Genomic DNA, 27,277 nt, shown 5'->3' on the forward strand with positions numbered 1-27,277 from the left:
ATATTTAGATCCAACTTTCAGGAAGCTGCCAGGAAGGTCTTTGGTGAAGAGCAGAGGGCACATTTGGGTCTCCAGGTTGGTGATAGAGGGGTGAACCTCTCACCCGTGGGGACAGTAAGGCCAAGCTCTGCCCGCTTCTTCCCTACCAGCCCCCCAGGAGGAGAACATTGAACATCTCTTTGGGCACATGCCAGGGAGGTGTCCCTGGATCTTACCCTCCGGCTTCCCGTGGCAGAGTTGAGAAGCCCTGACCATCCCACATGGGGTGAGGCCATGTTCCTGCTGTGATCCAATACCCACCTCTAAGCACTCCCACCTTCATGGCCTCCCTGCACAGTGGGCCTGTCTGTCTGGCAGTGGGCTGGTCACAGTAACTGAGGCTTTGATCTCAGTGGACAGGACCTGCAGCGGGGACACATCCGAGTGGCCTGGTCACTGAGCACTTGGGCACAACCTGATGGGCTTGTGTCTCTCACTCCTCCGTGGGCCCAGGAGCCCTGCACTCCTCCTCCCCCGACATCTGCTCCTCTCCCAGGAATCTGGTCCTCTGGACTCTGGGGAACGGGTCTGGCTGGGGAGGAGCTGAGTCCTGATGCTGAAAGGAGGTGTGACAGATGGTTCTCCACTCTCCAAGGGTCCAAGGCCCTTCTGCTGCACTGCCAGACCCACACACTGTGCCTGCACGAGAGCTTTGGGAACTTTTCCATTCTTTGTAACAAATTAAATCACATCAGCAGAGTCAGCGACAGTCAACGGAAGTCATTTCCCCAACATCTTCCCAGTACTGAGTCTGCACAAGGCCCACGCTGCGGGATAAATGTCAGATGACGTCAGAAGGCAATGCCAGACAGGGGGTCTGATCCCTCCTTGAATTGGCTGTATTTGAGTGGGTTGCGGACAGTGGGATGACAAGTTTTCCCAACACCTCTGAACACCCTTTTCCTCCTCAGTAAAATGGGTGTCCAGCACCATCTGCTTAACTGGGGATGATGAGGGGTGTGGGACAGGACCGAGATGTGAGTTTTTCTAAGTGATATAGGATTAGGCCTTGCTATTCTGTCATTTCCTTTCATCAGTTTCTTTCTGTGTTCTTCTCAAAGAACTAGAATAAGTCACTCTGCTCCCTGGAAAATAAACAACAATGCCTGTTAATGAGCACTCAGGGGGTGAGTTTCAAAGGAGAGGAGGGGACAGCTGAAGCCTGGGGGTCAGTGCTCTTCCCAGTTACTCAGTGGGACGGTCCAGGGAGCTTACAGTTAACTTCATACCATGTGGACAGAAGGATACATCTTCAGAGAGGAAATGAGTCAGACTCAGGGGATGGGAAAATTGCCAAAGGCCCACAGTGTGCTGATGGCCCCGGGAGAGCTGGCAAAGCTGTGGGCTGCAGTTGGCACCAGTCTTGCCAACACCTTCCCACAGGTCTTGTTTGCAGAGACTCACATCTGCCCCGTTCTGCTGCAATGTGAAACCATCCCAGGCCAAAAACCAAAGCAAGTCCCTCGAAGATCCATGCCTATGTGTGACATCTGCTAAAAGCAACTTCTTAGCCAACACCTCCGAAGCCTCGGAAGGTAAATACCACAATTGCTATTTTTGTAGGTGTTCATAAGGGAGGATGGCTGCTGAACACACTGCAGAAATAACAACATTATGGCTTCCTGGCCAACTTGGGACTCTTTGCTGGGTGTCCTTTTGATTCTTCTGCACCCATTAAGATTAAACTCTTATTTGCATCACAGGAAAACTATCCCAAGGGTGAGCACAGATGTTCAAACAACAGAGCACTGTCATCTCTCTTTCCCGACTGTAGGGTGCTGAAGCGATCCCTTCTGATTCCCTCCCCAGACTTGCAGATTCTCAAACATGTCCCATGATATATTTATTATCTGTTTAATTTCTCCTTTAAATTTTTGTTTAAAGGCAGTTTTTTCTTACTACATCCAGAATATTAAAGCAAAGCTCTGTTCATGTGCTTGTAGGGGGAGGTTTTTTGCTTGTGAAAAGTAATCACATTTGAAGGAAGATTCTTCAGCCAAGTGGCTTAAACTATTTAAAAAGGAGGAGACATCCTCTCTCCATTTGTACAGATAAAAGGTGGTTTTATTCTTTTAAAATTACTCAGTATAACTGAAAAGGCCTTGGGGCTTCAGTAAACACGAGCAGTCATTTCTAAAACAATGGGGCAATTAATTGCATAAAGTCTCCCCATTCTCAGTGATGTAATTTGCCATTGAAACCAGAAATTCAGTCCCCCTAAACCCAGGCACTTTGCAGCTGCCCTGGACTGAAACACTGCCCCACCCCCAGCACCAATGTTCAAAGCCACTTACAGATAGTTGGGTAGACCGGCTGCCAATGTTTTCACTTTAGAATGTCTCTTGGTTTTGTGTCGGAAATGTGGCTTACAAATTATTTTATTCACACTTGTTCTACCTTTATACACATTTGAGTAAAATATGGATCTAATACTATCATGTGAACACAGCAGCTTTTTTCCCCACTCTGTCGCCCTAGCTAGCACTGTGGCCTCAGCCTAGCTCACAGCAACTTCCAAGCTGTGGGCTCAAGCAATCCTCCTGCCTCAGCTCCCAAGTAGCTGGGACTGTAAGTGCCCGCTGCAACACCAGATGATCTTTCTAGTTTTAGTAGAAACAGGGTTATAGGCATGAACCACCATGCTCAGCCAACACAATTACTTTTGAGAAGGCTTAAAGCCCTGTTGAACACTAATTACTTATTCTATTACTATCTGATATCCTAACTAATCAGAATAATAGACTTCTACACATAATTAAAACGTGCCAGGGTCTCTTAGGGTCTACCCAGGAGACTGGGTGCAAGGTCACTGGGGGCAAGGAAAGGGTTCATTCTCTCCCTGGAGTAGAAGTGGGTCCTGGGTGTCCCTGAACTTGGCCTGGGTAGGTGAAGCCTGAGTCCAGACGCGGTGATTTGCCAGAGCCAGCCTCTGTTGGGTGAGGCTCGGGGGCCATGGTGCTGAGGTGCTCCTCCGCAGACTTGGTCCTTACACACAAAGGGAGACATTTTAGATATTTACAAGTGATCCAATCATAAGCCAGCTGTGAAGCCACGGAGAGCACAAGGAGAGCCAGAATTTGAGTGGCTCCATCCTCTTGTCCTAACAGACGCCACTGGTTTATGGCAAGGGCAGGTAAAATTCCTGAGCCTTGTCAGAGTCAGGGACAGGGCCAGCCTTTATTTGTCAGGGTTGCAGCAATTATGTCTCAGCAAAAAATCTGCAGCCTCAGAACAGTGCTGAGTGTTCTCAGAAGCCTGTGCTACTCTGTTTATTGGGTGGGACACAGGTAGAGATGGGTGGGGGGACCCCGTCCTGGTCAGCCCCAGGGACACTCTCAGTGGCCTTGGGTAGTGAGAGTGGTCACAGCAGGAGGGGTTTGAATGTGGGAGGAGGAAAAGCAGGAAGAAAGTAAAAGCGAGGTCCTGAGTTGCTGCCTCGGGCCTCTGTGCTGCTGCGCGGGGCCGTGGGAGCTGGGGGTGCATAAAGAAAAGTGGTTTACTGGGCCACGCCCGGGGCTTGAAGGAGTAGGGCCCCGGCTCCATATACCGATGGTGGTGGGTTCAATCCCGGCCCTGGCCCAAAACTGCAACGACAAAAAAAAAGGTGGTTTATTCAACTCAGGGGTCTGCAGAGGGGCGCCAGCACCTGCGTCTGCTGAAGGCTTCAGGAATCGTCCATTTATGGTGGGAGGCAGAGGGGAGCAGGCCTATCTCCAGGTGACAGAGGGAGTGGGGAAAGGAGAGAGGGAGGGATGAGCTTCCAGGCACTTTCTAATGGTAGGTTCTCAAGGGAACTGAGAGAGAGGACTCACTGGACTCAGTGGGTCTGCAGGAATGGCCCCAAGCCATCGGGAGGGAGCCACCCTGGCACCAACACACCAGACTCAGTGGGTCTGCAGGAACGGCCCCAAGCCATCGGGAGGGAGCCACCCTGGCACCAACACACCAGACTCAGTGGGTCTGCAGGAACGGCCCCAAGCCATCGGGAGGGAGCCACCCTGGCACCAACACACCAGAGCCCACCTCCAATACTGGGATCACGTTTCCAAATGAGGCTTAGAGGGGCCAGACACCCAGCCTTGCCAGCAGCTCCCTTTATTCCTCTCTCCGTTCCATGAGGGAAAGGGCCTGGGAGGCCGGTTAACAGGAGCACAGAGGCAGGTTTGGGAAAAAAAATATCTGAATCAGGGGATGAACCCTGATGGGAGAAACCTAGTCCAGGCTGGATGATGTCAAAGGACTCCCATGAGCTGATGGCCCAAAGCAAGGTGTGGTCTCTTCTGGAAGTGATTTAAATTTTTAAAACTAATTCTGTGTGGGTTACAAAGAAGTATTACAAGTCTGGGAAAAAGACCAAGATTCAATTAGGTAGATGCACCCCCTCTATAACTTTCCATTAAAGTATTATTTAAAACACAGAAAATGGTGAAAACTTATGCCGACTCTTGGAGTAATCTCAACTACCACCAGCTTAAGCCTTGCAAAATCTTTCTGTCTCCATCTACAGCGGGTGGAACACTCCAAAAGAGGATACGAAGATAATTTGTTTCTTCTCTCTTGTGTAACTTTGGGCCAAGACATCCAGGCAGATACCTGGCAGAAGATGCCTCAGCTGCCCCTTGGTAAGTGAGTTAGAATCTACCTTCCTCATCCTCCACTACCATGTAATTCCCTCTCCACCACACTCCGACCCCACAGCACCAGGCAGAGTAGTCAGGTGAGTGCATGGAAGGATGGTGTGAGAACTGTAGGGAAGGGGGACAGAGCTGGTGCAAGCGTGAGAAGGAGCGTTAGCGTGCTCTCGGGGCCCTGGCAGGGCTGTGAGCTTGCCTGTCCTGGGGAAGGGACAGCATTCCATGAGGCAGCACAGGGAGTGAAGTGCTAAGGACTCAGAGCATCCTGAAAGCTGGCATTAAAACAAGCAGGTCGGTTAGAAACACCACAGTACGATCTTGGTAGGAGACATGTCTCCCGCAGTTAAGGAAACCAGAAGCAGAATTTGCACCATGAAAAATTAAATCAGGCTCCAAAGGACACATTGAGAATGTCTCTGGGAAAGGAAGAAAGGGCGGCTGAGAGTGACATAGTAATGAAAAGGAGCTGGGTTTGTGGAGGGCAGAAACAATGCCCAGCCTGAGGGCCGGGGTTTCCACAAGGAGCAGAAAGGACAGAAGGGCAGCCACTACAATGCCACCAAGAAACAAAACTGTTAGACGCAAAGGGACGCTCCTGGATTCCCCAGGTGAAAACATTCACACCCACACAGACTCTGCAAATGTTTGAAGCCCAAAGAATGAATACATATATCCTTGTGTATATATATGTGTACACACAGACACACACGCGCACCTGCGAGCCGTTAGGAGGAAAACTACTCGGTTCCATTAGCTGCAGCTTTCTGTTCTGCAGTCCCAGCTGATGGGAGGCTGCAGGCTGGTGGTCCAGGAAGAAATCCGGTTGTCCTCAGATTTCATTCCCGTACAAATGGCCTTTCGTGTTTGAAAATGTTGAGTACAAGGTCTCAGAAGATACACAGGATATATGCCCCGAGTCCCCTTTCTAACAAGGGGGTGCTTCCAGTGCTGTCCAGCCACTGGGCACGGAAGTCGGTGTGAATCAGGGCCCGAGAGCAAGGCTGTGAAGGCCGATGTAGACCTGAGACCAGGCCTGCCAGAGGTGAGGCCAAGTGCCCATTGCATGTTCCAAAGAGTGTCAGAGAAATGGTTATTTCTGGCTTATTGTTGTCTGATTGCCTGCTAGTTTCTTTAGATATCGTTGGTTTATTTCATTAATTTCAAGTTTGAGCGTTTAATGCAATTTTTCCAAGTCCAAAGAAGAAACAGACGTCGTCCAGTTTTGTGTGTTGGCTGTGATGTTACTCTGGGAGTAGCCGACTCAAAATACGGTTTCATTCCCTATGCAATTAAAAACATCTTAAAAGCTGACTTTATCCACCTGTCAATTTACTTCTATATCCATCTACCATCTGAACATGGGACAGTGGTTCATTGTTCATGAATGTGCCTATGACATGTGCTGTTATGTATATCTTAGAGCTGGAAATACAGGAAGGAGAGATTGATGGTGACCTGGTGGCTGAATGCACTCAGCAGTGCAAACAGAGAAACTTGTGATGTGAGAGCCTGCTCCCTGCATAGCTTGTTACTAAACCCGCAAGTAGCTGTCAACCTGTCTACCCATTGATTACATCATCTTTGCTGGACTATTGTGACTATAATATTTTAAAAATAAAGTTCTTGCCCTCATGAACTCATGGCCTGACTCCTAACATGCCTCGGTAGCATTAGGGTTAGGGTTAGGGTTAACCCCAACACGCAAATGTAAACTGCTGATGCTCTTCCTTTCTGTAGAAAATGGGCCACCAAGACGCAGAAACACAAGGTACTCTTTTTGACAAAGATGAATTATATTGTAAGTACCTATACACCATTATTAGTCAATATCTAAGTTAGTTTTAAATAAGAAATGTATTAATTTTAAGAAATTGAATTAACTTTAAGTTAATTTTAAACAAGATACATATCACTGCAGACTTGTGATTTCATTGACATAAAAGAAAATTTCCCCAAAGGGGAATGCTAGATCACAGGGAGGGTGAACTTTAAACGTTATTCACTCTTGTTCATTTATAGTCTCCAAAATGCTGTAGCGATTTCAAGACATTCAGCACAGCTTCCTGCAAGGGGAGGAGTGTGGGAGCCCCATCAGAGAGGACCTCGGGGCAGTGAGACAGGGCTGTGAGTCTTCAGCCAAGATGCTGTCCTTCTTTCAGGACGAATGAAAACGATCCTGAATGCATGAGGGTGTTGGGAGAATGTCATCCTGTTTTCAGATAAGAAAAATAATCATGAAATTGTTCACCAAAAAGCAACTGGGTTGAGAATCTCAGGAGGAAGAGATCGCAGGGAGTACAGCTCTCTCACTCTGGCTCCTCCTCCACACTCACAGCAAACTCTGGAAAGGGATCAAGTATTTAAAATGCTTTGGCAAAACCCAGGAATGCAGGAGATGAAGGGGTCTGGGGAATGACACCTTTCTAAATGACTAATTTCTGTGGGCGGAGGGCAAAAGTGGGCAAATTAACTTGGTGGTGGCCACAGCCCTGTTAATTGGGCTGCACCTCGGGTTAATTGCCACAGCACAGGAGCAACACGAACAGAAACTTTCCCAAGACAACAGAATAACAACAGGGAAAAGCAACATCAAGACCAGGGTGTAATGAGTAAGACACTCTGGGCGGGGAGCCCAGCCCCTCGGCCACCAAAGTGCAACCACATAAAGAGAAGGCTGATCATCTGCATTAAAACCGGCATGGCAGGTGGGATTATAAAATAAAATCCAGCTCTGTTGTCTGCAAGATACTCCTCAAAATCAGGTGACAGGAGAAAATCGAAACTAAAGATGTGTGTCAATACATCCCACTGAGCTCAAGCCAGGTCCAGGCCGAAGCAGATGTGTTCTTACCAAATACAATGGCCATGCGGCCCTGTGCGATAGCGTCAGCAGCACCAGCATACTGTGCTAAAATGTGTATGCTACAAACAGCCGCGGCCACGACATGCTCAGAGATCTGCAGCAAGCAGTGTGAGAGCCGTCCAGCGAGGCTGGCATGGCTGGAAACTCTCACCCAGAGACGTGCATGGAAATCACGGTGGAGTGGGACAGGGGGGTCAGACATACCTTGTTCATAGCTTGACAGGTCAGATAGAACATGGTTTCTCCAGCCTGTTTTTTCCTTTTTAGATTCCCCACAAATTGCTACCCACATGGATTTATTTTATTTCTGCAGACTATGTCTTGCTCTGTTGCCCAGGCTGTAGTGCAGAGGTCCAATCACGGCTAACGGCATACTCATACTGGGCTCATCCTTCTGCCTCAGCCTCCCAAGTATCTGGTACTACAGCACACACCACATGGTAACTGCCTCAGCTGACTAGTGTCCCCGTGAGTGTGGTGACCTCTCTGCACCAGGCACTGCTGGGAAGGCCATGTCAGGGGGCAGAGCAGCATCAGGGGAGGTGTGGCCCAGGCCCTCAGCCCACTCTGCATGGCACATCATAAAAGCCCAGGACAAGTTCTGGATGCAAAGAGTCCTGGCAGAAGAGCCCAGGGCACACCCAGAGAGCTGGCCGAGGCAGTTAGGACAGCCACATGGAGGTCCTGGTGATTCTATCTCACCTGGGTGAGGGCAAGGTCAGTCCTGCCTGCCCTACAGAGCCCACGGGCTTTCCACACAAGCACTGGGTTACTATGCCTTTGTTTCTGAGTGTCTGAATCTTGCAGGGAATGAAAAAAGTGAGTCAGGATCGGAGACGAGGGCCTGATGCCTTTGTGAGGTGCTGGGCTGACTCCTGGAAGGAACCACCAGCGCAGGGATGCCGGGCGGGACAAAAATGCCATTGTCACCACGGTTTTGTGGCTTTCCAGGCTTTTTCTTAAGACAGCAGACTGATGCCACCGCCGTGGGACCTGCCCTTCCTGCTCTACTTGCAGCTGGGAAGCTCCAAATCTGTCTGACACGCACGTCCTTCAAACTACATCTGAGGCATTTTAAACTCACTAACATAGGGTTAGAACTCCCTAACGGATCAGAGATGGGTGAGGAGCTTGCCGTGTGTTCCTCCCATGTTACCAGACCTGCCCGGACAGACACGAAGCAAAACCTATGGAAAAGTCCCAGGCACGATCACCCAAATGCCAAGTTTTCTTTTTTGCACAACCTAGTTTCCTAAAGTATGGTGGTTTCCACACTGTTGGATTTTTTTCCATGGGAGATGGATCGAGGTCACCTTGAAACTATTTCCTGAGGAGCTGCTGGGATGTATTTCAGAGCAGAGGCAGGCCTGAGACTGGCCGACCACCACTGGACGGATGTCTGCACGGACACTCTTACAATATGACAGTCTTGTCCCTGTGTCAGAGACTTAAGGCGGGAGGGAAGATCGGGGCAGATGGTGAATGGTGAGTGGTGAACCCGTAGGACCATTGTCAGGATGTCCTGCTCCTGGGGAGTAAAAGGCAAGGGAGCCGGTGAGTGAGGAGCTTGGACTCTCTCCTGCAAGAGGCTTCAAGGAACTTTCAGGAGCTTCCGACGGCCCCCCTCCTGGGCCTGGCTCTGCCATCGCTCACTGCCCACCATGCCAGGCAGAACCCCACCACTTTGCAGGTGGGGCTGAGCCGCTGCCAGTGGCAGAGACGAATGACATATTTATTAGCTTGTCAAAGCCTCCCTGTTTATGGAAGGCTCACCCAGCTAAACAAAACAGTCTGCTTCCCATTGGCTCGCCCTGAGGCCCCTGTTGAGAGCTTCAGCAAAGTGCTTGATGAGGCATAAAATGATGATTAATTAATTCGCCTCTCAGTCGGTCCTCACACTGCGAGGTGTATGGCTCTCCCAGCGGTCAGCCCGCGCTCCGCGGTGCGTGGCCGCCACTGCCTTTGCTCTGACCTGAGTTCAGAGACTCCTGGGCAGGGCAGAGGCAGAGGCAGGAGCTGCATCTCCAGGGACCCCAGCCAGCCAGTGCGGGACCGGGTGCAGCAACAGGGATGCGCGCTACTGGCCATTAATCAAGGCACATGTGCCCCGGAATGGAGCCTGCATCTACAGTGGCGGCCGACGGCCATCTCTTCAGGCGAGGTGCACAGAGCACATCTCAAGGGCTTGGGTCTGCAGCCCCTCGGCAGTGGGCGGCACCTCTCAGCAGGTCATGAAGGGAAGGCCACGCTCCACGGGGAGGTCTCCGGTGCCCTGGGCAGGGGCTACGCCTGCTACGTGGGGTATGCAAGGTGGCCAGTCTGCCCTTCGGGGATGCAGGTCCCATCAAACCACTGTGGAAAACATTTCCACTGCCAAGGGCAGGAGAGGAAGGCCTTGGAAAACAGGCCTTTGTTCTTTCTGAATTTGAAGTCTATGTGACACCTAAGTGACTCTATTTGTTGAGTTTTAAGAGTTCGGGAAGTTTGGTTTCATCTAAAGCCAAAACGTTATTTCCCACAAGGGTCTTTCGTGTCTGCTTCTGTGCTCTGTGGGACGTATGTCTGGACCACAGTCAATTCCAGTAAGAGATGCACATTCCAGGGATGCCCCCGGGATGCCCCTCAGTGAGGGGCTCCCCCGTGCTGGAATGTGTGCACTCCCAGCACCTGCACATCCTGCCACAGACGCCTCGCTGGCAGAGACCATGGCACTAGGTCACCTGACGGCCCAGGAGTGACGCTTCCAGCCCCGCTGAGCTGCACCCCAACCCTGCACTTGCCGCCTGCTCCTTTGCCTGTGAGCACCACTCTCCCAGGGGTGAAGTCGCCGGTGGGAGGAGCCTGGACTGCTGCACCAGGAGGGGCAGCAGCCAGGGCTTCTATCTGTGGTCACCCCTGATTACCTCCCTCCAGAACCGCTGCCCCCAAGGTCACAGGATGGGGCCTGCCCATGACTGTGCTGCACCTGAGCTGGGGAACCTCCCAGGACAAGGAGCTCTGCACCACCTTGAGGTCATAGCCTGGTCATACTGCTCCCTGGAGAAACTGAGTCCCTCCAGACCCTGTGGCTGAGGCAGAGTGTGGTCCCACAACGGCCGTGGGGAAGCAGTCCAGGGGTGAGTCAGGCTGTGGGCACATCACCTGCCCACAGCAGCCACCTGCTTAAAACACCCTGCCCGGGCGGCACCTGTGGCTCAGTTGGTAGGGCACCAGCCCCGTATACCAAGGGTGGCGGGTTCGGGCCCGGCCCCGGCCAAACTGCAACCAGAAAATAGCCGGCGTTGTGGCGGGTGCCTGTAGTCCCAGCTACTCGGGAGGCTGAAGCAAGAGAATCGCCTTAAGCCCAGGAGTTGGAGGTTGCTGTGAGCTGTGTGAGGCCACGGCACTCTACCGAGGGCCATAAAGTGAGACTCTGTCTCTACAAAAAAAAAAAAAAAAACAGCCTGCCCGGTACAAAAGGCCCTGGGCAGAGGAGGGGCGTCGGGGGCCACAGCAAGGGGACTGACAGACTCTCCTGCCTCGAGGGTACCTTCTCCTGGCACTGACTCACAATGGCCAGCATCACCAAAACGGAGGCTGCTAAGAGGGGACAGGGCATTTCCTGATGCAGGTCCCACTGTGGCACGCCAGCTGAAAGAGCAGAGGGTCACTATCAGGAGCTGTGACCACACGGTGGTCTCTGCCTGTGCAGGGCTCACAGTAATACCTGATTGCTTTGGGATGTGGGGCGAAAGGAGAAGCTGAAGGATGGCAGGTCTTTGGCAATCCACGTACCACGGCAGAGGCTGGTGCCGAGTTTTCCTCAAAAAAGGGCTTGTGGTCAGGAATGGGCTCAATGCCCTGAGGGGATTCACAGGCACAGCCCTACTTGACAAGCTCTAAAAGGCCTCCAGTTGGGACGCCAGTGCCAGTGCGCTGGTCCCACATTCTCCGGCTTACAGCACAGGCTGATCAGGAGGAGGAGCCCACGTTCCTTGGTGCCTGAGGAAAGGTCCTGCCTTTTAATATAAGACGTTAATTTCAAGGGACCAAATCCCCCTGGAGCTCCCAGGTGCAAGACCATGGTGCTGAGGGCGGGATGATAGGGCAGCCACAGGTCTGCGTCCGGGAGCCAGGACGGGGTTGGGGGCGCCCAGCAGCCTGGGGGGCCCTGCTGACTGGGGGCATCCAGAGGCTGGAAGGAGGAGGCCTCAGCTGACCTGCTGAGAGCTCTCTGCACATGTCATAGTCTGTGCCTGACCCTGCATAGGGAGATGAGGCTGCTGTCCCCAGCTGTGTGTGACTCCACACTGCAAAGAAAGCCAGTGGCTGGAGACCAGGACCGGCCTGGGAGATTGTCAGCTGTGGAGGCCATGGGGCAGGAGAGTGGCCATCATGCTGGCCTTGAGTGTGGGAAATAGAGTCAGCCCTGGGATCCGGGGTGGCAGTAGAGCTGGTGTGGGACTGGGCCGTGTGGATGTGCAGGCAGCTCGGCCGCCCACCCTGGGCTCTGGCTGGGGCTATGTCATCTGACGTTTCTCATCCTCAGCTCCACCACTGTGAATCCAGAAACAAAAGTGCAGGTGGCTGCAAAGATGGGTGATGGGAATGTCCTATCTGAACCCCAGGGCAGTGCCCGGCACTCGCAAAGACTCCATACTGGAGATGCTGGAGCACTGACAGGGACGGCACTCACCTTTGGGGTGGCCCGTTGGAGAACGTGCTCTCCCCTGCTGGGACTGGGGCCTGCCAAGCTTTCTGCCTTTGTTCTCAGATTCCTGCCTCATGGGAGAAGTAAACCTGTATGGCTGTGATGACACAGAGGAATGTGTTGGGTCCTTGCTGGGTGTGTTTGTCACGACTTCCTGTTAAGGACTCTTCCATGGCCAATGTGGAGTGAGTCCCAGCCTGTGCTGGGTCAGGTGAGACATTTGCCCTCCCGGCATGCTGAGTGCTGTCTCCCCTCTTGGGGGGCCTTCACATGGAAACACCTGGAGTTGGTTATTTGTCTCGATTTACTGATTCTCTTTTGTTCTTTTCAAACCCCTGCTTATATTTTCTTTTTTAATAGGCCGTTTCTCTCTGGTCACTTTGGTGTCACTAGCATTACAAAGCACCATCCTGTGAGAGAGTGCCAGGGTAAGGCTCTCTAAAAGGGGCATTTTAAATTTTGAGCATATATATATGTATATATCTACACACATACATACAGATATATATTTTTAAAAAATTAAAAATGGTATTTTTCCAGGCCTAAGCACAGAGGAATTTAAAATCAGAAATTAATTTTTAAAAAGTGGCTGAAGGTGGGAGAATCCTTCCTAAGGCCAATCATGACATCAGCCCAGGAAAGGCAGCCTGCACTAATGGGCCGCGCGGCGCCCATGACGGTGAGCGAGCCGATGTTTCTCAGGACGGCGCCGTCGTCCCATCTGGCTCACACCATTCCCTGAGAATTCCTCTTCCTACTGACTGTTAGCTGCGTGCCCAGGACACTCAAGCTAATGAGAGGCATGTTTCCTTCTGGGCACAAATAATTTAACACTACAGTAGGGAGCTGATCAAAACTTTATGTTGGAGAGGTTGTTTTTTCCTGGAATTTCCAAATTATTTTATAACTTAGCATAATAAGAACAAAGTTAAGCATAAAGGCACAATTACCAAAGAGCAGGATTCCCCAAGCTGGGTAACCTTGCATGTATGTGTGGGAGAGTGGACTGAGCCTGGCACACGCCCCTGGCCTTGGTCTGTGCTCCTCCTCACCCCCACCCATTGCCAAGGTGAGCAGGGCACATGGACTCAGCCCATCTCCCGTCCCAGAGGCCAGAAGCATCAGACCCCAGGAACACTGGGTCCAGTTCTTGTTCAGAATACAGATGGCTGGGCAGACAAAGGGTGAAGGAAGCAAATTAAAATTTAACATTTTTCAAAAGTGTAAAAAAGGAAATGAAAAGACAAAACCTCCCTAAATGTCAAGGTTAAAGCTCAAGGTCAGATGAGTAAGCACCATGACAAAGTGTTTTAAGTTTGTGCTTAGGGAAGAATTTCTTCCTAAAGAGGCAGCATCTTATGGATTCCCAAATTCTAGGTGGTTCCTGAGCTCTTCAAGGGCTCAGAGAAACTTTCCGCCAGGCTTTGGGTCATAACATAAGAGAAATGTTCATGTCCTGCCGATCTGACCTTTTTGGACTCTGACAGCTTCCCTTAATGAGTAAAATTATATTTTTTCCAAAAAAGCATTAGGAACTAGAACAAAATCAATGGAAGAATAATAGACAACCACATGTGAATCTTAGGAACATGTGAGGCCTGCTGTTTTCAAATGCACGTTTCACACCTGCCTCAGGTTCCCAGGCAGCTCCTCCATTCCTGAGTGGGCCTCTGTCTTTCAGAGGATCATGTTTTTAAGAATTATATCACTCAGTATCTGAGGATTCAGATTCATTATTTTGACCAAAAGTTCAAAAGTAAATGTCCATTTTTTCCAATTGATATACAAGTGTTTCAATATAATAGAAAACTCTTGCTAAAAATAATAAGCTCTTTCTTTTCAATACAATAACGAGTGATAACCTCTCCTTTTAAGAGCATCCAGAGGTGCCCACAATGAAGATGATGAAGCTGGAGGCGATCGGCGATCACACGTCCATGATGTCACTTACCCTTCTGGCCAGGCTGAGTCTCATTTCGCAGGTTCAGAAACCCAGACTGGAGAGCTCCTGGGCGATGTCACGCCTGAGCCTGGCCCTGGAAGGAACCTGTGGGACCAACAGCAGCCCCCAGACAAGGGGTTGTGTTAGGAATTAAGCAGATGAGTTAGGGTCCCTGCGAGGACAGCCTATGCCACATGGCAGCTCCACGTGTGGACGCAGCACCTGCCAGCTCTGTCCTCACCCACCAGTGCCCACCAAGGACTGGGCCCACCTCTGCCTGGATGCCGTCTGTGGGCGACAGGTGGAGGGAGCTGGCACGCAGGACACTCCACACTGATAAAGATACCGTGCCTCCTGTTAGGCAGAAATTCACTTGTACTGGTGCAGATTTACTGCTCCAGGGGGAAAAAAGGGCAAGGAGGAGTCCCGATATTATACGATGAAAGCTAATAAAAAGTAGAAACAAATGGAATCATGGCCTGAATGGAGCTGACACACTGTTTAATGAACATGTATTGACCAGTAATCTGCAACTAATGTTGCTATAGATTTTTACTTTGTCTATTCATGGCTTCAAGAAGCCATCAGCCAGCCTCCCTGGACAGGAGGACGTGGTGATAGTTAACAAAGCGTGTTTTATTTAGTGCTGAGCAAAGCAGTCACTTTGACTCTGAGGAGGATGGGAGAGCCGTCTCCGTGGCTTCTGCAAGCTGGGATCTTTTGCACGGCTCTTTGGGACACAGGTGGCTGTCCTGTAAGGTGGCGTCCCGCCATTTACAAAACATGATGGGAGAAGAGTCATCGCCCCACAACCCTCGTGGGGACTTAGTCTGCCTGCGTGGAAGGATTTTTAAAGTGAAATCTACCAAACACGGGGCTGAGTTTCCCATGGAGACGTAACCATACAGAGAATCTAAACTGTTGAGGAAGGTGATGGAATGAACTTGTGGGCTGCATTCACCGGGCACCTCTGAGTGAGGTGACTGATCTTCCATCGCTGTTGGCCTGGGCCTGGTGGTGGCCTCAGTGGTGCCCCAGGGAAGCCTGCCTAAGCCCTGTGGTCTCTTAGGAGGGAAGTTTCCTTTGCCCTCCAACCTCTCCTGAGATGGTAAATTCACAAAATATCTTCTTGCATCTTGGAGCCAGCTGTCCTGAGGTTGTAGGTGAGGCCATGCTGCCCCAGCCTGCCCTGTGTCTTTTCCTTGCTAAGTCCTCTGCATCTGGAGTCCTCTTCTGAGCCTCCGATGCCATCTCCCAGCCTGGCCCCACAAAAGGACAGCACCTGCCACAGCGTGGATGTGAGGAGGCGTCTTGTCTCACCTCCCAGAAGCCTGGAAACCTTTGCCACCCTCCTTCTCGGAGAGGAAACTCAACCTCAGAGAACCTGACCCTTTGCCCCAAGACCCTTCAGCTAGTGGCAGGCCTGGGCCTGGGCCTCTGGAGTCTGACCTGGCACCTGTATTCTTCCTGCTCAACTGCTATGCCCCTGTGACCCCAGAGCCCCAGAATTCAGGGGCAGGATAGGCTGACCCTCACAGGGAAGGGCACACCATGTCCTCCTGCGACACCCCGTGTCCTCCTGAGACACCCTGTGTCCTCCTATGATATCCCGTGTCCTCCCGGGACACCTGTCTTCACAACTTTTCGATGTCAGCTCACTTGGGTCATCCACGTTCCAGTGGGGAGTGGGGAGGGGGTCGCTTTCTTGGTGTGGCTGTCTCTGCAGGTGTTAGCACCTGCCCGGCCCCAATCTCACTGGTCCCTCCACAGCCCGACAGGGAGCGCCTCAACTGCGGGTGGCAGGAGAGATCTGGGAGCACTTTGATTTCTCCTTTAGAAGTTGCTTATGTAAGGACCCGGGGACACAAACCCTGTGAATGACTTTGAAAGCCTGGATGCTGACCGTGCCAACAGTGCCAGCCTCTCTGCCTGGCAGAAGTCACTCAAATCCTCCACCGCACCGTCCAGCCAGGGCTTCCATCCCCACTGAGAGCTGGAGTCATTTGCATGATGCAAAGGATGACTTTTCCCTCAGATGGTTGGGGGGAAATAGCCCCACAGTGTGGAAAGTTCTGGCAGGTTCCCACCGCCTTTCCTTCCCAGGCAGGTGTGTGTCTGACACGCGCTGCTTTGCCAATCCTGCCGTCAGCACAAGGCATTATCCACAGTTGGGGAACTGCTCCTTCCTTCCGGAAGCCAGTGTGTTACCGTCAGTCAAGGTTTGCTGAAAGTCATGTCAGTGGTGTGGCTGGGTTTCAGTTCAAACGCTCACCACAAGGTGCTTAGCCACGTGGCTGGGGTGTCCAGGAAAGAGGGGTCTGTGAGAAACCAGAGGAGCGCAACCTGGCTCTGAAGAAGTTAAGTGTGGGGGGAGCTGCACGTGGCTCCAGCTCTCTCCAGCAGTTGTGTCTTCCTATATCTCACCTGGGGCTGGGAATGGATAAACCATGTGGGAGAGGAGGGAAACACTCTAACATCTGGGAACTAAAAATAAACCAACACCCACAAAGAGCAGAGTGCTGGGCTTGGATGCCAGGTTCCGCCTGGCACCTGCTGTGCTGGGTCCCTCCACCTGAGCAGTGAGCTCGGGGGTTATTTTCAGAACAAACCACAACCTTACGTGCCCCAGAGCCCGAGTGGTGGATGTCCACAGCCCAGGTACTCTCTTCTGCCTCTCCACCTGTTCAGAACTTCAACCTGGCGAAGGGGCCCCTGGATGCCACCCAGCCAAGGTGACTAAGGGCTGCATCTCCTCACTGCCCGGCCTGAACTTGACTCCTGACTTACCTTGTTCAAATTGGTCACTTTCAGACTAGTTAGTGAGATGCTCTTCCCCATCGGCAGCTGAAACTGTTTGAACCTATCACTTACCAACTCCCCATTCAGTGGCCATTCGGGGGGCTTAAAACTGGCTGTGGTGGGGAAATTTACACCACAGATGCAGGCAGACAAACTGCTTAGTGCTCAGCACTCTGTCTCTTGGACAGCCAGCTGGGCACTGTCCTTAGGCGTCCTTCTGCCTCTCTGCACAGCGGGAATGCTACGAGCTCCGCATCCATGCCAGCACATTGAAGGTTAAGTGTGACAACATGGGCACACGGAACATGCCCAGTAAATAGGCACCTGGAGTTTCTCCTATTTTTATTATTAGCCACTGTCTCTGGGATGGACCCCAGTATTCTCTTCACCGAGGTTGATGGCTCCCTACACAGAGACAGCAGAGGACAAGACAGAGAAACACAGCAATGTGCCTGCACTCATAGCAGGTCTGGCCCCAAAGAAAAACAAACTTCACCATGATGCATGTTCAAGGTGAATTTTGAACAACTTGTGGAGGGGAAAAAATAAAACCCAGCAAGACATGGCAGTGATTGAGCAAATAAAATCCAAATGAGTCACAGGCGCCGTGGCTCAGCTGTCCACAGGTTTTCCATGAGACCTTGGAAGCAGGTGTCACAGCGGCCCCCTCCCGCCTGCCTTCTGCAACTCCACAAGTGCAGGCACCCGTGCAGCTCGCGGAGGCTTGGCCGCCTTCTCCGAGCGCATTTCCATCTTGCTGGCGCACAGCTGACTCGAGCAGACAGGGGCACCACGGGAAAGGAGGGGAAGGCTAACTTTTAAAACCTTATGGTGAGCTCTGGTTTCCAAAAGATTTACATTTTTGTTGAACAAGCACATAAACACCCTGTTTGTGGAGAGTGTGGATCACAGCTAGGGTTGGGCACTGCGCTTGCATCCTGAGAGCAGATCCCTGCCGGAGCAAGTGGCGTGGCCAAGCAGGTGCGGTGTCTTCTCTGCCACCAAAGACACTACACACTGGAAATGTGTAGCTCCCCTGCAAAGGGTATTTTATAGTAAGTCTTCAGCAATTCTCAGTACACTTTGGCAGTGCTCTGATATTTATTGCTTAAATTCTGACCCACAGAGTCAGGAAAATAACTCAAGTAGTTTGGGCGGGCGGCTCAGGCTGCCCTCCAAACACGTGGAATGGTGCAACAGAAATGGAAACACCACCCTCGCTAATTCTTTAAGACAACTGACAACTGCCCCTTTGGCTTCTGTGAGGACCACCTGGGTTCACCCAATCCCTTGCACATGAACTCCAGCTTCCCTTCACCCTGCCCACTAAGGAGTCAGTGTCAGGGCCATGTGGCACTCACGATAAGCCAGGTCCTCTTTACTGCAGACCACATGCTGTGACACCCTCCATGGTTTGCAAATATTTTTATTAGTTTCTACCTAAAAAGAATGAGAGAATACACAAGCCACAAACACAAAATCCAGGCTAGCTCCAACCTCACAGTCCCCTGCCTGTTCCACCACTTCTAACCTTGCTGGCTGGGGCAGCTACTGACATGGACTTTGCAAATGGGTGGAGGGGAGATATCCAGACCAGGTGGCCTCATCCTGGTGCCCTGCTCTGTCCACCCTCAGTGCAGCCTGCACCCATGTCCAGAGTGTAAACTGTGGCCTCTGGCTTTGCTCACAGTCCCATCACGAAGCCAGGGGACTTGAGTACCCAGGGCCTGATGACCGCAGGGTCTGTGGCAAGGAAGCGTCTGGGGCATCCCATTTGGTTCTACCCCTCACAGGTGGGGGAATAGTAAGGGTTCTGCTTGCCTGGAATAGTAACTCAAGTGAAAGCTTATCCAAATAGGCCTTCACTATGGAATGTTCTAATTTTTAAAATCAGCTGTCCATTCACCCTACCTGCACTTGTCCCGCAAAGCTCCCAGCCAGGCTGCTCTGGGTTGAGTTTCAACCTTTACCAAGAGTCAGCTGCGATTTTCCTAGACCCGTCATAGCAATTACACCTGTTATTAAAGTATACAGTTTAAATACTGAGTAAGTGAATCCTCAATATAATAATACAAAATATTAATATAAGTGTAAAGAGAATCTTTTTCCCCTCTGGAAAACCTAACTTGCATGCTTTGTAAATATTTTCTAAAGACATCATTTAATGGTCTGTTATACAACTTTACAAGATTTAAAATAATAATCTCCTAGTAACTACACTCAGGTAGCTTTGCAAATACCTTAATGAATCGTTAGACTTCACAAAAACACAAGAAAATTAGAAACAAAGGCTGCTGCCTCCCTCCAAGATTTGTCATTGGGTAAGCATTTATATTTTTAAATGTCTAATGAATGTTTACATCCTTTATAATTCACCTGTTTGTACGAATGAACCCTGCTCACTGGAGCTGGGTCGAGCAAGAGCCCACTGTTACATTGGGGATCCAGAGCTTTCTCGGGGCCTCTGGGTGATGGCACATTCCCCCCACCGCATCTCCGAGGCTACGCAGAGCCCGTCCTGCTCAGGCCGTGCCTGTCCTGACCTATTACATCACAGTAATTTTCCTGGTAATCAAACGTACATTCTTCACAATGAAAGGTTACAGGACGTCAAGGACTCCTCGGCAGAGTAACTGACAGGGATTTGTGGGAAAGATCCCTGTCTGCTTGTAGCGGGCAAGTCTCTGTGCTGAGACAGGGCGAGGCTGACAGATGTAAAGAACAAATGTTAAAGGTAACTGTTTTCCAATATTGTCTGAAAAGTACATACCTAATTAGAGATAAATCTGTTTAAATTCACAAGCAAAATGAACTGATGAAAGAAAGAAAAAAAAACTAGGTCAGTTTGAGATGTGTGTAAGTTAGGTCTCTAATGGCACAATCATTAAAAATAATTTCAGTTACTCACGTTGGAATGACTTTAATATAAAGCTTTTTAAATAATGTGAAATCTGCTGCACAAAGTCAAAATTAAAGAGTGGTTGAGTTAATCTCTGACATGTTATTTGAGCTTGTACATTGTGAAAAAGAGCACAGGAGAATGTTAAATTTCACATAAAATATTCTGGTTTTCTCTGGTTTATATCAGAGCCGCAATGTCATTTATGATTACATTTTAGGAGAGGGTAATTACAAGCAATACCCTCTTTCTGAGCATGCAAAAGGTGAGCTGAACATTAAGATGAAAGTCTTGGGTGGCATTAATAAGCTCAGCACTTCCCAATGTGATAGACTTGTGATTTTCAACTGTGTCCTTAGTCTTGAGCTGCAGCTTCTCAGAGAATTCTCCTGTCTGCAGGGAACTCCCTCCCACCTCATGAGAGGAAAATAAAATCTCTACCTTTGTCGGGAACAGAGCCGGCAGGATGAAGTGCTTTGGCAACAGTATGAATATTAAGGAGTGGGCCCTGTGTTTTCACTGTGGTCACCAATGGTGCTCTACAAGCAAAAAGGGGGGGAAGGCAGCAAATTGAAATTTAGAAATTTTCAAAGGAGTAAAGGTATAAAAATGAAGACTAAATTCAAAGGATATTAGACCAGTTAACACCACAATCCACCACTCCTAAACGTGGTCTTGGAGCACACCTCCTGTCTACAGAAGGATCTCCGAGTTCTGGGGGTGATTCCCACACGTTTGAGCCCGCTGGTATGGAGGCAAATCTCACTTTGGTGGAATGTGCCCTTCGGGAGTTTCTCTCCTGTATTTTCTCCGGGGTGTCTCCCTCTTTCTTTATTTCTTTTATTTATTTTCCCCTTTTGACGGATTGTCTTATGTTTGTCCATATTAAACTGCATATTACCTTGAAGCAAGATTTGTTGTTGCTGTTTATTCAAATTATTTGAATTCGTGGCCTGTCTTCAAGCTGCCCTATTAGCTATTCTATTTCATGAAAAATAGCCAACACGTGTAGGTAAAGCATTTTCATCCCTTCATTTAAGCCCTATATGAGAGTGACCCTGGAGCAGAATGGTCTCAGAAGTTACCATGCGGAGTTTCCCCATTGGCATAATCAACGTCAGACCGCTGCCGTGACACAGACGCCGTCGTCACTTCCCCCTAGTGCCAGCAGTGAGGTCGGACTCCCAGCTGACAATGTCTCCAGTAAGGAAGTGATGCTGGGAACTAAAGACCTGGTCTAGTCAGGGCAGGGCAGAGCTGGCTTCGCTGCCCGGCTCTGTCGGCTTCCTGCCGCGTCTGATCTGGCTGGAAGCTCAGAGTCATCTCAGCATGTCCACACGTCAGCTTGTGGTGTGCCGGGCACAATTCTAGGCACTGAGACCTGCTGGTGAGAGGAGACACAGGCCTGCACCAGACTGTCTTTTAAGTTCATGAGGACCACAACTATGAGCAATTGTCACCCAGGGCAGGTTCGAGCTCATACTGGAGCCTGCACATGGGAAGAGCTAAGAGCTCCAGGAGGTCCTGACAAAGTGCAGTTAGGCTGACACTTAAAGGAACTCCCCAGGCAGAGGGAGGCAAGGTCCCTCAAGACACAGGAACAGCAGGTGCAAAGGCCCTGTGGCCAGAGGGGCACCCCAAGCGCTGGGTGTGGTGCTGCGCCATGGACAGGTGGGGGAGAAGAGGAAAAGGGAATTGGGCTTCAAGGACCCTGAGCAGACTCCTGGCCACACAGCCAAATGGATCTCAGCGCCCTTTCCCAGCTCTGCCAAGGGGCTTGTCACCTCGGTTGCAGAGTTTAACATGTCACCGAGCTCTCCAGAAGTCCACTGATGCTGACCATGGCTGTAAGTGGCCTTCAGGGATCTGGGGCTGCAGATACAACTTTATAAGTCCCTGAAAACTGTTGACAATGAAGTGTGGACTCCAGGAGAGATTTGGGAGTCCTTGGAAAATGAGGACAAGCTGTGCCCATGACAGAACCAGGAGAAATCTCGGGCCACCAACTCAGGGAGGTCCCAGACAGCATCACCGTCACTGCAGCCAAGGGAGGAAAGGAAAGTGGTTTGGGAAGGGAGGTGCAGTCAGCCATGCCACCGCCGAGGGGTGCTGAGAGGGCCAGGTAGGTGACAAGATGTCTCTCTCATCATGGAGGTCGTGGAAGGCCCCTGGGACAGCTGGTTTGGGGAGTGACAAGGACAGAGACAGATGGATGCTGTTGAAGGGTGAGTGTGCAGCTCTGAGGCTCAGATGGGAAGTAGACGCCCCTGAGAGATATGCCTGTGAATGTGCAGAGTCCAGAGAAGGCTTGAGTGTGTTTTTGCCTGTAAGGAGGACATGTTCCTGTTCTGAGCCACAAGAAGGGCTGGAGGAGGAAGAGGAAGGATGCCTCCAAGGCGGCATCCTCCAAGGACAGGCGGGACGGGGAGGGAGAGCCTGGGTGGGAGGCAGCCCTCACTGCTTGGTGCACAAGGCACTGGCACACACGCGGCCCTCAGCCAATGACCTCCATCTTCTTTTAAAAAACTGGAGCAAAGTCATTCACTGCAATAAAGAGATGGAGGCAAGTCAGAGGTTCAGGACTCAGGAGGTGACTTGAAATTGTCTGCATGTGGTGTGAGGGGGGAACAAGCAGGGAATGACCCTCTGGGCAGACACCAAGACCGGAGAGAAGTCCCCAGCCCCATTGTGGGACCCTGAGGGTGCAAATGGTTCAGACTTGTTCTGCGATCATTCTCCAGCAGGTTGACTGACTTGTGGCCGATTGTCAGGTAACTGGATAAAGAGACACCGGGAAAGGGTTCTTATCCTTGGGCCAAGTCAGCACATCCACGTCTGCCGCCTGCACTGGCTTCACCTGCTTCTTGAGATAGACAGGGACAAGTAGGCAGCTGCCTCAGGGAGCAGAGTCTGCACCAAAAGCCCAAGGAGGAGGGCAGAGAGCTGCCCGGAGGGAGAGCTCATCTGTGGAGCGGGAGAGAGCTGCAGCACTTAGCACGGCCATGGGGAGCCAGCCTGCCACTCCCCACCAGTCTCTCCGAGGCCAAGGTCAAAGGCCAACTGCGTGCAGCACAGAAGGCTCTCTGTGACTTCTTACAGCTTGGACACCTGGACAGTTTCATGCGACTGATCTGTGCTCACTCCTGCTGGATGGCGCAGCCTGCAGGTTGGGGTACTGGTGTGGCTGTGCGCTGAAGCCACTAAGCTGCTATGCCCTGGCCTGGTCAGCCCCACCTGGTCTAGTCAGCCCCTAACATGCTGTTCACCTGAGGATGGGTCTCGCCCGGCTCCCCGGACATGGTCCCATGTCACAATGCTTAGCCTCAGCCAGGTGGGGGCAGGTCTGTGAGTCACATTCTCCTGGAAAATCAGTGCCGTGAGCCCACTGTCAAGGAAAGGGGCCACGGCAACTAGAGGGAGCCCAGCACCTGTGACCTGCTCTGCTCTCCCTGGCGGCTCTGCAGGGTTCCTGCCCCCCGGAAGCTCAGAGGAGGGATCTCTAGTCTGCTTCCATTCTGCATGGAAGTGTGACTGACGTGCACACAGAAGGAAGGGAATAACTTGAGTTCCTGGTGCATGGTACTTGCACCGAGAAAACCAGAAAGGAAACGCCTTTCTCCTGCATCAGTGTTACTCTGGGCGATGCCCTGTCTCCTGCCCTTCCCCTCTCTCAAGCCTCCGACGGTTCACCTTCCCTGGTCCTGCACAGACATCTGCTCACAGAGGACTTCTGTGCCCTGTGCCGACCTGAATTCCCGCTCCGGCTGTCTGGAGCCCCAAGGGCAGATCCCCAGCTGCCCACTGGGAGCCAGCTCTCGGCCACCTTGTGTTACTCCACAGGCGCCAGCCCGAGTGGGCTCAGCACCTCCCTTCTGCTTTCCTAGGGTTTGTGGTGGCAGCTACAGAGAGCCAGCTGCTTAGCCTGGACCCCAGAAGTCATCTGCTTGGCCCCGATTCTGTCCCCACAGGTCCCAATGCTCTGCTTCCTAAGTACCATGCTGTGTTCCCATCCGTCACTCCTCAGCCCAAGACCTTCATCCTGAGGGTGAAAGGTTATGGAGCCTAAGATGAATGATTATTCTGCGGTGCAAAAGGAAAGGAAAACTGAGGCCCGAGAGGGCCTGTCCTCTGCATGTGACCTTAACCAGAGGAGAGGTCTAGGCCCACAGTAGGGCACCAGCAGGGTGAGGCTGGGGAAGAATCCAGAGCCCAGGCCTACAGAGGGACATCCCCAACACAAGGCACTGGGCAGTCAGGGCAGCGAGGCCTCCATGTATGAAACCAACCAGAAAGAAGTGGAGGAGGAGGAGTTCTAGATGAAAAAGCTCACCGTTAGATGGATAAAGTTTAGGCAGGGTTGGGGACATTTCCCATTTTCTTTTGTCTCTCCTGAAGAGGGGTCTGTTTAGCTGGGTCCAAGGGGTAAACTTCAGCCTCCCAAAGGGGCTTCTCTCCATCCCAGGTTTCTGCACCAAGTGAAAGGTTATGGAGCCAAAGATGAAAGATTATCCCAAGGTGCGAGATGAAAGAAAAACGTAGGCCCAGTTTGCACAATTAAAATGGCTTTATTCCGCCCAGGTGCAGATGGGGTGAGATTTGCAACTGGGCAGGGAAGAAATCCACACGTGGGTAATGGCAAATGGGGGTTTGTTTTAAAGGTTGGGAAGGTGGGGGTCGGACATCCCCTTTTCTGGGTTGGGCATCCGTTGTAAGGGCGAGGGTTGCCCATGTACCTTTCCCAAGTGGGACAACTGGTGGGGTAGGGTAGGGGGTTGACCTTTCTTAGGTGGGACATCTGGTGGTAGAGGGTAAGGGGTTGATTCTTTTAGGGGAGTTCACCCTATTCAGAAAGGGTTCGACTCTATCTTTGGGGTCTCCCATTACTCAGCAGTCCCACATTCTCAGTGGTCAGAAACTTGAACCTTGGGAACCAGGAAGCCTGCTGTGAATTACCATGAAGTGGACACTCCCTGATTCTTCCTGAAGGTGGAGGGACACCCTGAGAGCAGGGCAGAGTCTTACCTTTCTTTATTTCTTCATCTCTTAATCCCCCAGGAACCTGACATCAGGGACCCCAAATCATTTGTTGTGAAATTGTGTGTTAGCTCTAGGACCTGCTGGCAGTGGTCCTGATCCACACCCAGGCCCACCAAAGGGTCTATCCCCACAGAAGGGCTATCTGCATGAGGAGGGGCCGAGTGTGCAAGGGTCTCCAGACCCCTTCTGCCTGTGAAAATTATGTCCGGTCTGGAGATGTCTCGTGTTAACCTAGGGACCTAGAACTAAACACCTTGGCTGTCCCGCACGACCTTGGCCAGAAGGTGACATTCCTGCCTACTTGTAGGGGACACCCGGATATCCATGGGAAGGATCCCATACAGCCAGCCTGGGCTCAGCTGCTGGGGGAAAAAGGCCAGAGTCAGAGTGATCCCCAGTCTCAGGAGATGCCTTTTCTAGAAGAGTGAGGGGCCTGCTTCCAGGGAAGACCAGGGGTTGGTTTTGAGATGTGGAGTTTGATGTCCAAAGGCACAGTCCCATGCTCACACCCAGTGCGCAGGGTGGGGACAGGCTACGGATACTTGTCTGGGGTTTACTGGTGGAGGGGTGAGAGGGCTGAGAGCCATGCAGAACCCGCAGAAGACCAGCAGACAGGGCAGACGGATCATTGCTCAGCTCTGACTTTGAACCTTCCGCACCCCTGTGTTTAGGGGAGTAGTTTACTCAGTCACAGCCATAGTATGGACTGTCCGATGACAATGTAAATGATGTAAGAGGATGGAGCGTCTGATAAGACGTCCAGGCTTGCTAACTAATAACTGTGCTTCCAAGACGTCCTGATTGCCACTCCTTCCAGCCACACAGACCAGTGTCAGGTCCCACTGGGCCGGGGAGGAGCAGGCTGTGTCCCCACGGCTGTCCTTCCTCAGCCTGACTCCAGTGCTGGCCTTGGCCTCTCCCCTCTCCATGAGCCCCTAGGTGTCTGGGGTGGGGAATTTGGCCCTCAGGTCTGGACAACAGGCATTTTATCTGCTGAATTGCTGAATTGCTGAATAGCAGTTTAGAAGAGTCATCCCCTCCCTGTGTGGCTGAAACGGACCAAGGGCCAAAGGCAGCCTTATCTCATTTGCTCTCATTTCCCAGGAGTTCGCATTGCTTTTGGCCCTGGATCATAGATGGCCTTCACTGAAGGCATAGGACATATTTCAGGAGAACTTATTCTATCGGGTGAGCCTGGAAGCCCCTTTCTGTGGGAGCAGTGGGTCCTGGGGCGAATCAGGGGCTGAGGATCTGCACTTGGGGCTCCAGACAGTCCTGGGGTGTGGATTAGGACTGCAGTGGTTGGTGCCAGAGTGAGGGGCTTGCCCGCAGCAGGGAACTGCGATAACTGACCTGCCATATTAAAGTAGGCTGATGTTTTCCATTTCAAAGGGTTTCTTTTACAGCAAATTCTGAGCCCCTCTTCCAGCCAGTTGTCAGCTAAATAATCTTTAAACCGCCTATAATCTGTGGACTCCTATTTCCAGATGTCCCATCTTTTGGGTAAACCAATGTATGTTTTCCATGTATTGATTTACGAGTTCATCTGTAATCCCTGTCTCCATAAAATTTGTAAAACCAAACTGTAATCCCAGCATGGTGAGTCCACTTACTCAAGGCTTCTTGGGTGTGGCTCTGGGTCATGGTCCTCAAATTTGGCTCAGAATAAACATCGCTAAATTATTGTACAGAGTATGGCTTCTTTTCTGATAGCATGCATATGGTGATTACTAAGGACAGGAAAGAGAGGACGCCAGGGAAGGGAGGACGAGTCCAGGCAAAGTCCCCCAGGCATCTGCAGTGCAGTGCACAACCTGGTCCCTCCCTGCCGCAGGCAGCTATAAGATGAGGGCCCCACAGGCAGCTAGGAAGGCTGGACATTCCCAGGACCTTTTGGTTCCTGTCCCTTGGGCAAAGTGGTTCCAGTAGCACAAGGGAAGGTCCCCAAAAGGGATCTCAGATTCAGGCAGTGAAGTCAGACTCGGGAGGCCAAGAGTAGTCCTGTCGGAAGGTGCAGACAGCCTAGCCAGCCTGTGGGGAAAGGACTGGGAGAAATGATAGTGGGTGAGCACACAGCACCTCACAGCAGCACCTTAGGACAGCACCTAGGACAGCACCTCAGGACAGCACCTCAGGACGGCACCCCAGGACAGCACCTCACAGCAGCACCTCAGGACAGCACCACAGGACAGGAGCTCAGGACAGCACCTCAGGACAGCACCTCAGGACAGCACCACAGGACAGCACCTCAGGACAGCACCACAGGACAGCAACTCAGGACAGCACCACAGGACAGCACCTCAGGACAGCACCACAGGACAGCACCTCAGGACAGCACCTAGGACAGCACCTCAGGACAGGACCTCAGGACAGC

This window comes from Nycticebus coucang, chromosome 1 (assembly GCF_027406575.1).
Source record: "Nycticebus coucang isolate mNycCou1 chromosome 1, mNycCou1.pri, whole genome shotgun sequence".
Lineage (NCBI taxonomy): Eukaryota > Metazoa > Chordata > Mammalia > Primates > Lorisidae > Nycticebus > Nycticebus coucang.